Source organism: Rattus norvegicus, chromosome 7, assembly GCF_021556685.1.
Source record: "Rattus norvegicus strain SHRSP/BbbUtx chromosome 7, alternate assembly SHRSP_T2T, whole genome shotgun sequence".
Taxonomy (NCBI): Eukaryota; Metazoa; Chordata; class Mammalia; order Rodentia; family Muridae; genus Rattus; species Rattus norvegicus.
The window spans coordinates 7,567,499-7,579,804 of record NC_141540.1 but is presented as its reverse complement, the minus strand read 5'-3'; the positions used below and the strand labels follow the sequence as shown (position 1 = coordinate 7,579,804).

The 12,306-nt window shown below is 42.2% G+C and overlaps 1 long non-coding RNA gene across 2 annotated transcripts; it reads right to left on the bottom strand.

Annotated features, from left to right (window-relative positions):
- Window positions 1-1,259: 1,259 nt before the first annotated feature.
- Window positions 1,260-7,127, bottom strand: LOC148004421 (uncharacterized). Of its 2 annotated transcripts, none has more exons than XR_015624424.1 (3): window positions 7,061-7,127; window positions 6,812-6,956; window positions 1,260-2,806 (listed from the first exon to the last, which is right to left on the bottom strand). It is a non-coding gene; the product is annotated as an uncharacterized LOC148004421 (long non-coding RNA). The 2 variants fall into 2 exon arrangements; XR_015624425.1 differs by having other exon boundaries at window positions 6,812-6,979; window positions 7,061-7,119.
- Window positions 7,128-12,306: the final 5,179 nt, after the last annotated feature.

The following is a 12,306-nucleotide window of genomic DNA, read 5'->3' as shown; positions in this document are numbered from 1 at the left end:
GAGGCCAATATATTTCTTCTATACTTTCAATTGGATAAAACCTGTATAATATTTGCCTGCAGTGCTTTCCTGGGTAGTTAACATAATTTACACATACACTTCCATGTATTTAGAAAATTAATGGTTTATAATCCTACATTTTGCAATAAAAACTCCATTTTCTTGGGAAGATAGGGTATCAACTACAGGGCTAATATAAAATTATACATTTCTGTCCCTTCTTTTACATATTAAATTTTACATCCTACCTTTCCCAAATATAACGAGACAAATAAATTGGTCATCGGTGAGTAAAGATCAACCTGAATTGTGTGTTACTACATTGTAGCCAGATAGACATCACTTCTCCAACATCTGTCTTCCTTAATTTCCACGTTCAGGCATGAGGATATTGGGCATTGCACCTTGATACCTTACTCCTAGCAAACATAAGAATCAGCAGGATGGCCAGGGAGAGGAATGGCCTGAGGTCAGGTTAAATCTCAATTTTAATGGGTCCATAAGTTCAGGGGAAAGTCCGTTTGGCATTGTCATCTGTGGCTTCTGTGTTCTTATCCTGGGTATGCTGAATATGTGCTATAATGCCACCTAACCTTACAGATGTAAGAGTGAAAATCATGTATGACTTTTGTGGGAAGAACTCTGCCTTTGGCTATCATCTGCAGTTGTACAATATCAATATGCAAAGCTCAAAAAAGAGGGGTGGAGATTGTGGATGCCTTAGAAGTTTAGGGCCATTTCTTCCAAGTAAGGCACTTAGTTTTCCAATGTAATTTTTCCTTTGCTCTTTCACTAATAGTAGCTGGCTTGTTTCCTGGCCTGAATCATACTAGAGTCCAATCTTTTGTATTACTAAAGCTTCTTTTTTGAGATGCCAGGCCCACCAAGGGGACTACTGCACACAGGCTCCTATTACCAAGGAAGTCATTGTTACAGAATCGTGCTGTGGCAGCAGCACATGATTTCTCATAGTTTTCTCTGCTGCATTTGCTGAAAGAATAATAGGATTGTTTGTTTGTCAATATTTTATTGGAAATACCTACAATGCTTGTCAGAGTTGATACATGCCTTTAATCCTAGCACCCATAATTTTTTCAATTGTTAGAATTCATATTGTTTTCTTTGGTAATTCCCTCTATTTGCTCTGTACCTATAATGTTAAGCCCATGCTCTACATGGCCCTATTATTCATGTTAATGATTTTACTCTTATGTCCCGCGCTATCGTCTCACCAGCAAGAACGCATGCGGACACCAGGATCCTTCTGCAGCAAAGCGTTTATTGCATCTTGAAGAGGAAGACCACGAGGCCCCGCGAGCGACCCCCTATATAGTCCCCAAGACTGCGTGTCCACGTCTAATTGGTCGCTTACTCATGATCTCACTGTCACGCCCTGGGGTGGGCAAAGACTTGGTGTGAACACACTCTTGCACATGCTCACACAGCTTGTTTCCTGAAAAGAGGTCGGGCTGGTACAGCGGAAGCCAGTGCCATCTTGTGATGGCGATTGCTATCGCGGCTTTCCACATCTCCCCCTTTTTGTTTTACTAGAACGAGGCTGGTCTAGGCCTCTGCAGTTATGTCCATCTGCTGTGGCTCCTGTCTTAGGTCATTCCTCTAATGTCACAGCCTTATCCGTCATAGGGTAACCCTATCGCCACCGGGCCCCGTGTTTTAGATTGGTCTGTGCATGAGGAAAGTTGCCCGTCTCTGGATACCGCAGTACCATGCGACAGTAATTGTTAAATGGCGTAGGGCGAACTCTGGCCAAAAAATGAATTAGTGGGGAAGTCATGATCACCCTATTGCATGCAATGAGGAAACCTCAGCGATGTGCAAGGGCTGATCAATGATCGTTGAGTCTCTCTCATCCCAGTGCAATGGATCCACAAATCCGTGGAGTGCAAGAGCAGAGAACTCAGATGCCGACTAATTCTTGAGCATAGATAACCAAATTTCAGGGGAGGTCCCTTGTTCAATGGCCACAAATGCTTGAGTGATAACGACCTTGTCACATTTCTGTTGAGATCTGAGTTTGCAAACCGACCATAGCATGAACACTAATCCACAGCATAGGGCTGCACCAAACAGAGCCACTCCCGATAAGTAGTGGGCACCTCATCTGGTTCTCCTCACCTGCTACCACGAAGGGCCGTAGTCAAGCCACTCCTATAATAAAATTTAGAATTCCCAATTGTTAGCAACTACTCCAGAAAGTTCACCCACTGTGCTTGCCTAACAATAGATTGGGGGAGGTAAACTCTAGACACTGCAGACACAATGGCTGCAGCAGTAATGGCTGCTACAATAGCAGCGAAAATGCCAAGGTCTTTCCCAGGACAGTTCAGGATCAGTCATTCTTCTCTGGAACAACCAGCAGGCAATGGAACCATGTCTGAGATCTGCAGAACCAGGGCAGAGTTCTCCAGTCCACAGCAGCTTCACGCAGATGGCATTCCTGTGAAGCTACAGACTGCAAGTGACAACACCAGTTAAGGCAGCAAGAGTCACCAGGGGAGTGAGGGGGGCAGGGGTAACAGCTGGAGTCAAGTCTTCTCCAACAAGCAGCAGTGCACAGAGGGTCAGAGCGCAGGCCACAGTGGGATGGGACACACACAGTGGTAACACTGACTGCAGCAACGCCAAAATCTCTGTGATGACAAAAGATGAGGGGGGATCTTCTATCTTCCTCTCAGGGCAGAGGAATGACTCTAGGGACCCGAACCAGGAGAGTTGAATCTTCATGTAACCAGGATCAGCAAGTCTCACCAACCACCTCTGGCAGCTGGCATACTCTTGTAGTGTCCTGTAGAAAAAACACAAACATTCCCTCTTCCCCATATAAAATATCTGAGCAGGATCATGCTAATACGTGAATCTTTCTATTTCACCTAGGCAGAAGTATGCCTAGTTGTAGGGTGCCATAAACACTCAGAGTGTTCCTTGGCACCCAAATTTTTAAAATTGAAATAAAAGGAGTATTATTAAATAATTGTATAGCATACATAGCATACAGGGATAACTCCCCCTTTTTATTTATTAAGATATAAACTGTCTAGTATCATTGTCCTCCCTCGTTAAGGGGTCTAGGCAATCTAGTTTGAGTTCTTAAATGTCCTATAAAGGAACAGTACTTAGTGTTCTTAACCACTAAGCCATCTCTCTAGCACCTCACAAACTTTATTTATCTAAACATAAACATTAATTAGAAATGTCAAATCTTGTGAATATTGTCTAGATTTAGTCGTACTAGAAATCCCTGAGCTGGCAGGGCGAGGCTGGGAATTGAAAGTAAGCAAATGGAGTCTTCTTCTTTTTATATCAACTCTATTACCATTTTTAAAGCTAGATATGAGTCTAAGGTTTAATTTAGTTGTCTGAGCCAAAGCACTGAAAGGACAGTGAGTTGTCAGAAAATTTACACTGAAATCATCACTCACTGATTTCATGTAGAAAACTTGCCTCTAGTAACGCATTAAGTAATTGAAATCAATTGTAAACCACAAGCCACACATTGGCTATCAGTATATGAATTGAAAGCTTGATTTTTTTTAACATTTTAAAAACAGTGGCTAAAGCACATAATTTAATAGTCTGTGTTGAAGCAGGGGAAACTCAAGAGAATAAACAAGTGATCCAATCATACATGTAGCCTTTTCATTAGATGAACCACCTATAAATACACTAAGCACATTTTCTATGGGTTGCATGCACAAATTTACAGTAAATACAAAAGCATGCAAAGAGTAAAATTATCAATTTTGTCTGAAAATTTTGTATAACTGATAGGTCAAATATCAGTATTTTGTAATAACCAATTTGATTGCTGTTTGGAATAAGGTATGTTTCACCAGGTTTCTTTTTAAAATACTTCCATGACTCTAGCCTACAATTCTATATTAACACAACTGAAGCTTTATCTCCAATGAGGATAACAAAGTTAAGTCCTCTGGTAAGGTGAGGTACTTTGGCAATTAACGTATCCTTGGAAGCTTAAAATTAGTTTCAAATATTCTTTTCTGGAGTAGTGTAACAGCTACTCCCCAAATACTACAGCTCATTTTGAGAGCAAAGATTTGTAGTAACAATTTCCATATACACTGAAAGATTCAAAGTTCTAACTTCTTACATTGAAGAAGCAATAAAATTACATAATATAAGGCTATTAGCCATTCTTTTGTAAAAATTTTTAATGATATCACTTCATGGGCTCTCTAAAATTATAAGCAAGCTCACAAAATGAAAACTCAAAATCGCCAGGACGTAAACAAATTGCATAAAAACAATCCTCTAAATCTGTCTTGAAATGGCAGTTGGAGTAAGCAAACAGGCTATATAATGCTCTCACAAGTTCCAAAACCTCATCAATCCTTCGTAAATCCTGTAACAATCTCTATCTGTTTGATTTTTTTCTTAATTACATATAAGTTTGAGTTAGTCAATGTAACACTGGCAATCCTTAATCAAATCCCTAAGTTCTTCTTGTAACACCAGAGCACAACCACAAGGTTACCTGAGTTCTGAGTAGTAACTAGGCAGCTGTCCTTGGGGCAGTGGAATTAGCATTAAAATACAGATAACTTCAGGGCAAACCACAACTTTGGAAAGCAAAACTCAACCTCCAACAAACAATCTAGTCTCCAAAATCCAGTCTCCAAAACACCGAGTCTATCCTCCATGCTACAAATTTTGACTGCCAGTTTGAACGCATGATGGTGCAGTCTCCAGAACCTCAACAAAGAGACATTGCCCTTAAAATCTTTTAGAAGCCTGGTTTCTAAGATAAGAGTTCCATAAAAATATTGTCCCAATTTAGACCTGTTTTCCTAGATTGGCTCATGCCACATGTTGTCTAGAATGACTCTATCCAAATTACCAGCTTTATGTCAACTTTCTGTTCCCAATATTATACCTTTTTAACCATATCCAATAACTTAAAAGCCAATAGTCTATAACCGAGGCATGTAGAGCATATTTATACATTTAAAACCAATCAGAAATAAAATTGAAGTGGCTACACATATCTTTAATATTTAGACCAAGCACCATTTTTACTTTTCTAGCTATGATTTTAAGAGAAGCACCTTGTCACCTGCTAAGTCTAATAATAAGCCAGGGATTTTTCTAAGAGAAACAGCCATCAGTTCCTGTACCAAAGAAGCTGATTAGCTGCTGGCGCCTTTAAGATCAGCTCCTGCAGACGCTCAGCCCCCGGGCAGCTTCTCCAGCTGACCTAGACACCTGGCTACAGGTACAGGGCTCCAAGGACTGATTGAAACTGCTTTTTATTCATTTGTACCTTTTTTGAAATGAGTTAAAACCAAATCAAGGTGTGAACGATGACAGATAAAGTTTTTACCATTTTTTCTTTTGAACATGAAACATAAAACATTTAAGCAACAAGAAACAAAAACCACAGACATAAACTGACATACATGAACAGCTTGGTGCACCAAGGACAGACAATAGACAGAGGGGAAAAACTAGAAGGTGTCCCACCAAAGGGACCCAGATTCCAATAGGAGTCAGCAGAGAGGTAGGATTTCCCCTTTCCCACCACTTCCATGGTGACCATCCACTTGTGTGGAGTTGATATGGACGATGGATTGTCTCAATTCCTGGACTAGTCCATCAATATGTTGAAACCAAATTCCTGTAAGATACTGAGATATATTACAGGATATCTGAGCAGCACAACTGACATTCACAAATGGTATGGAAATGAAACACAGTCCTGAATATTTCCACTCACAACCCAATTACATTAACTCCATCAAGCTGTGCATGGGCGTTGAGATGTCCTTGGGGGTAGGAGATAGGAAAAATGAAACTAATGCTGTAGCTGATGGGTACTGACTGGTCCCAGCTAAACGTCCTTGAGACCAGGAATCCAAGTAGGCACACTCTGTAAAATACATCTCTGAAGACAAAAGTTTAGAATTGAGATATCTTTTTGTTTGATTCTCCTGAATAAATTTTTCAGGCGGTCTACCTCTATCAAATCTGATCAGTATGACTCTGTGAAGTTTCCAGAGCCTAATCACACCTTTTACAAGCACAAAGACAAAAATTTTCTCCCAAAATACTGTGTTCCTTTTATCTCCTTTTCTTTTCTTTTTTTCTTTAGAGACCTTTTCTCCCTCTGACATACTTTCTTGTTGCTCTGCAAGGACCCTCTGACCTGTCCTAATGGGTGTAACGGCTTCCCACACAAAGAAAAAAATAAACAAAATTACCATCCTTGCCCACAAAGGATCCATAACTTTCGGTTTCTTCACAGTGGCTCTCCACCTAGGCCCATATCTTTCTTCTTCATAGCAAGCTGCCTCATCTTCTAAATCCTCTTCCTCAGAGGGGCTAAGCTCGTCTGTTTCTGAACTATCAAGCCCCAAAGCCTCTAACTCCTCTACCAGATAAAGGCTTTTTTTCGGGGTTTTCTTTTACTTCCCCTGCTTCTCTCCCAGGGCGTCCTTTCCCTTATTTCTCGCTTCCTCAGATCCAACGTCCTTGGAAGGGCCTCTTTCCTTAGGTGCACCTTTCCTTCTTAAAGCTTCTAATCTTTCACCTCGCTCTGTTTCTGACATGCTGTCCTGTAACTCCTCTAACGTCCCTTGTCCTGCTATTACTGTTGGGCGGCATTTCTCATCTTCTAGGCACGACTTCTGACTGTGCCTAGTGGCAGCTGCAAAATCAAAAACCAAAAGAAAAAGAGTGAGTGCTGCCAAAACAATAACAAAAGCTTCCACCGCATCTTCTAATGGGGGGAGAGAGATGAGAGAGATCAAGACCAAACATGCCTCTCAGAGCTTACCTTCGTCCTGCAGTTCTGGATCCTCTCTGTGAGCGGAGGGTCTCCTCGGCGCCGGCGATGGTGAGGCATCTGTCCCGGGTTTCAGCACCAAATATCCTGCGCTATCGTCTCGCCAGCAAGAACGCACACGGACATCAGGATCCTTCTGCAGCAAAGCGTTTATTGCATCTTGAAGAGGAAGACCACGAGGCCCCGTGAGCAATCCCCTATAAAGTCCCCAAGACTAAGTGTCCACGTCTAATTGCTTACTCATGATCTCACTGTCACGCCCTGGGGTGGGCAAAGACTTGGCGTGAACACACTCTTGCACATGCGCACACAGCTTGTTTCCTGAAAAGAGATCGGGCTGGTACAGTGGAAGCCAGCGCCATCTTGTGATGGCGAATGCTATCGCGGCTTTCCACACTCTTACCACCTGCACCACACATGATCACATAATTTACTTTCAAATAAGGAAAACAGGCATAAGAAGAGAGTTAACTAAAAAAAAAAGAAAGAAAAAAAAAAGAAAAGAAGAGAGTTAACTTGTATGGTCTCAGTTAATCAACACATCCTGAGTGTAGGATGGCTTCCTGATCATTTGGATTACCTAAGCTTCTGTGCTTGAGATGACAGGCCTGCAGAAGTCTCCAGTTGAGTGGCAGAAAGTCTGTAATGGGTGAAAGAATGGCTGCTCCCTGAAGGTGAAGGCTGACCCTACAGTGCCTCTTCAGCCTGAGCAGAGACCTGCCAGGAACACAAGAGCACTTGGCCAGAGCTGGCAAGGGACTGCATTTTGGATGATCCCTGAGACCTAGAAGAACAGAGGCCTCCAGAGTTCTGATAAAGGGAAGCAGAGCCACATAGATGTGAGGGGAACAATAGATCTTTGGGATGCAAGTCCTCCATTTCATTTTTCTTATCTGTTTACATAATATATGTAAATGACAAAGGCATCCTACTTTATCACATCTTGTCACTCTAGTTGTTAAAGTGTTTGCTACTGTAAACATAATAGAGTTAGTACAACAACACATTGTGTCCCATTTTGTTAAAGACCTTTAATTTATTTTTTATTTATTAATATTTTATTTATTCACATTCCATGCTGCTCACTGCCCCTGACACCTAGTTACTCTCTCCCACAATCCTACCCCTATTTTCCTGCAAATTCTTCTCTGAGTATGAGGGACAGCTATCTCAGTACATCCTTTCTTCCACCAAAGCCAATTTACGCTGTCCTGAAGGCAGGTGCCGAGGATGCTTGGCTTTCTTTATGTTCCAATTTGCTGGCTTTAGGAAGTTCGTGCAGAACTGTTTCGGAACTTGGTACTTCATCCAGATGGTACACACGAAGTACTGATTTGGATAATGTTCTTGAGAGGGTATTTCAACCAAACCTACCCCCATTAATATCCTAACAATGACAAAAGTAACCAGACACTATACATCTATTCCAGAAGTTTCCATTACTGAGACCAGGAGAATAGAAGCCCACAAAGCTGGCAAAGTTAAGTGAGGTCACACAGGGGACCTAAGAGCATACTGTTGCTTTCCTAGAGTGTATCCTTGAGGCTTATCATATCTATACACCCATAGATCAATTTGCACTGGACACCATGCTAGTTAGTGATCAACATACATTGCTTTTGTCACTCAGTTTGCCACAAATATTAAGAATTCCAAAAGTTAGAGAAATTTGGAGGTATGAATAAGTCCCAGGGGCTGGAGTAAGCTCAAAAAGTCTGTGACAACAAAGAACTGATTGAGAATCAGGGAGACAAGATGCTCACCAAGACCATAGTCATATCCCAGTAAGAAAATGTGAATAATAAGCCATCTCATGAAAATGAAAAGTAGGTCATAGTCCTAGAATATCTATTCTTTGCCCTCAGGGAAGCAGCCATTCTTTCAGCCATGCCTGGCCCTCTGCCACACAATCAGAGATTCTCCCAACAACTGGATGACCTTTCTCAAATACCTAGCTGGGATTCCCCTGTAGAGTATGACATCAAGTGTCTTTGAGGACCCACCAAGAGGGCTCCTACACACAGGCTCCTTGTCGCCAAAGGAAAATGTTCCTGCAGAATCTTCCATGGCAGCAGGAGTTTCAACTAGGCTGCTCACAGTTCCAGCTCACTGGATGCAGGCCTGAGGCCCTGGGGTATCTCGGGAAAGGAAGCAGTACACTTTAGCTCACAGCTCTCTCTGCTGGAAACTGCTAGAACAGTAATAGGATGTTTGTTTTTTTGTTTGTTTATTAGAAATATCTACAAAGCAGATCAAAGTTGGCATGTGCCTTAATCCCAGCATGCAGAATTCATTTTAATCATTTTTGTTCCTGTTTTTTGTTTGGCTTTTGTTTTTAATCCCCCCAGCTAATTGCTCTGTACCTAGAATGTTAAGCACTCCTCCGGATGCTAGGCAATGCTTTCTTCTTAGCAACCACTTCAGAGATGATCCCATTATTTACTTTCAAATAAGAAAACAGTCATAGAGAAGTCAGTTAACCAGTATGCTCTCACATAAGAAACACATCATGACTATGTAATGGCACCCTAATCTCTTGTATTTGCTATGCCCTTTGAATGTTTTTTATTCTTTATTTGTTTTTAGTTACATTTCAAATGCTATAGCCTTCCCTGGTTTCACACCCATAACACCCCTACCCCATCCCCCTTTACCCTGCTTCTATGAGGATGTTCCCCCACCCACCCAACCCTTCCTGACACCCTGCCCTAATATTCCCCTACAGTGGGGCATAGAGCCTTTGCAGGACCATGGGCTTCTTCTCTCATTGATGCCCAACAAGCCTATCCTTTGCTACATATGCTGCTGGAGCCATGGGTCTGTCTATGTGTACCATTTGTGTGTGGTTTATTCTCTGGCAGCTGTAGTTGGTTGGTATTATTGTTGTTATGGGGTTGCAAACCCCTTCAGCTCATTCAATACTTTCTTTGTCTTCTCCATTGTTCTCAGTTCAATGGTTGACTCCAAAAATCTACCTCTGTATTTGTCATGCTGTGACAGTGCTTTTCAGAAGACAGCTATATCAGGCTCCTGTCAGCTTGCATTCTTGGCATCAGGAATGTTGTCTGGGTTTGGTGGATGTATATAGGCTGGATCCCAAGGTGGGGCAGTATCTGGATAGCCTTTTCTTTAGTCCGTGCTCCCAACTTAGTCTCTTTACTTCCTCCTGTGAATACTTTTGTTCCCTCTTCTGAGAAAGACTGAAGGATTCAGAGTTTGGTCATCCTTCTTCAGCTTCATTTGGTCTGTGAATTGGATCTTGGGTAATCTGAGCTTCTGGGATAATATCCAGTTAAGAGTGAGAGCATGATTTTAGCGGGGGGAGTCCCAAACCGGCGGATCCCTGACCGCAGCAGCTCTCTGCTCCCAAACCCCGTGGGAGAGAGCCCTCACCGCCTGGTCAGGTGGGCACTCCTGAGGCTGCAGAGCAGAAGAGACCACCAACACTTCCCACACCTGCTCACATCCCTGGCCTAAGAGGAAACTGTATATGGCCTCTGGATCCCCGTAGAGGAGGGCCCAGGAGCAGCAGATCCACTGCGTCTGAGACACCGGCAGAACTTGAAGGGACCGACCAGATAAACAGTTCTCTGCACCCAAATCCCATGGGAGGGAGAGCTAAACCTTCAGAGAGGCAGACACGCCTGGGAAAACTGAAGAGACAGCACTCTGCACGCATCTCTGACGCCAGAGGAAAACACCAAACGCCATCTGGAACCATGGTGCACGGAAACTCCCGGAAAGGGCAGCGCAGATCTTCCTAGTTGCTGCCGCCGCGGAGAGATCGTAGGCAGCAACCCATGAGCAAACTTGAGCCTCGGGACCACAGGTAAGACCAACTTTTCTGCTGCAAGCGACATGCCTGGTGAACTCAAGGCACAGGCCCACAGGAACAGCTGAAGACCTGTACAGAGGAAAAACTACACACCCGAAAGCAGAACACTCTGTCCCCATAACTGGCTGAAAGAAAACAGGAAAACAGGTCTACAGCACTCCTGACACACAGGCTTATAGGACAGTCAAGCCACTCTCAGAAATAGCAGAACAAAGTAACACTAGGGATAATCTGATGGCGAGAGGTAAGCACAGGAACCCAAGCAACAGAAACCAAGACTACGTGGCATCATCGGAGCCCAGTTCTCCCACCAAAGCAAACACGGAATACCCAAACATGGCAGAAAAGCAAGATCTAGTTTCAAAATCATATTTGATCATGATGCTGGAGGACTTCAAGAAAGATGTGAAGAACTCCATTAGAGAACAAGTAGAAGCCTACAGAGAGGAATCACAAAAATCCCTGAAAGAATTCCAGGAAAACACAAATAAACAAGTAGAAGCCCATAGAGAGGAATCACAAAAATCCCTGAAAGAATTCCAGGAAAACATAAATAAACAAGTAGAAGCCCATAGAGAGGAGTGAAAAAATCCCTGAAAGAATTCCAGGAAAACACAATCAAACAGTTGAAGGAATTAAAAATGGAAATAGAAGCAATAAAGAAAGAACACATGGAAACAACCCTGGATATACAAAACCAAAAGAAGACACAAGTAGCTGTAGATATGAGCTTCCCCAACAGACTACAAGAGATGGAAGAGAGAATCTCAGGAGCAGAAGATTCCATAGAAATCATTGACTCAACTGTCAAAGATAATGTAAAATGGAAAAAGCAACTGGTCCAAAACATACAGGAAATCCAGGACTCAACGAGAAGATCAAGCCTAAGGATAATAGGTATAGAAGAGAGTGAAGACTCCCAGGTCAAAGGACCAGTAAATATCTTCAACAAAATCATAGAAGAAAACTTCCCTAACCTAAAAAAAGAGATACCCATAGGCATACAAGAAGCCTACAGAACTCCAAATAGATTGGACCAGAAAAGAAACACCTCCTGTCACATAATAACCAAAACACCAAACGCACAAAATAAAGAAAGAATATTAAAAGCAGTAAGGGAAAACGGTCAAGTAACATATAAAGGATGACATATAAGAATCACACCAGACTTTACGCCAGAAACTATGAAAGCCAGAAGATCCTGGACAGATGTCATACAGACCCTAAAAGAACAAAAATGCCAGCACAGGTTACTGTATCCTGCAAAACTCTCAATTAACATAGATGGAGAAAACAAGATATTCCATGACAAAACCAAATTTACACAATATCTTTCTACAAATCAGGCCTACAAAGGATAAAAAATGGTAAAGCTCAACAAAAGGAGGCAAGCTATACCCTAGAAGAAGCAAGAAACGAATTGTCTTGGCAACAAAACAAAGAGAAGAAAAGCACACAAACATAACCTCATATCCAAATATGAATATAACAGGAAGCAATAATCACTATACCTTAATATCTCTCAACATCAATGACCTCAACTCCCCAATAAAAAGACACAGATTAACAAACTGGATATGCAACGAGGACCCTAATTCTGCTGCCTACAGGAAACACACCTCAGAGACAAAGACAGACACTACCTCAGAGT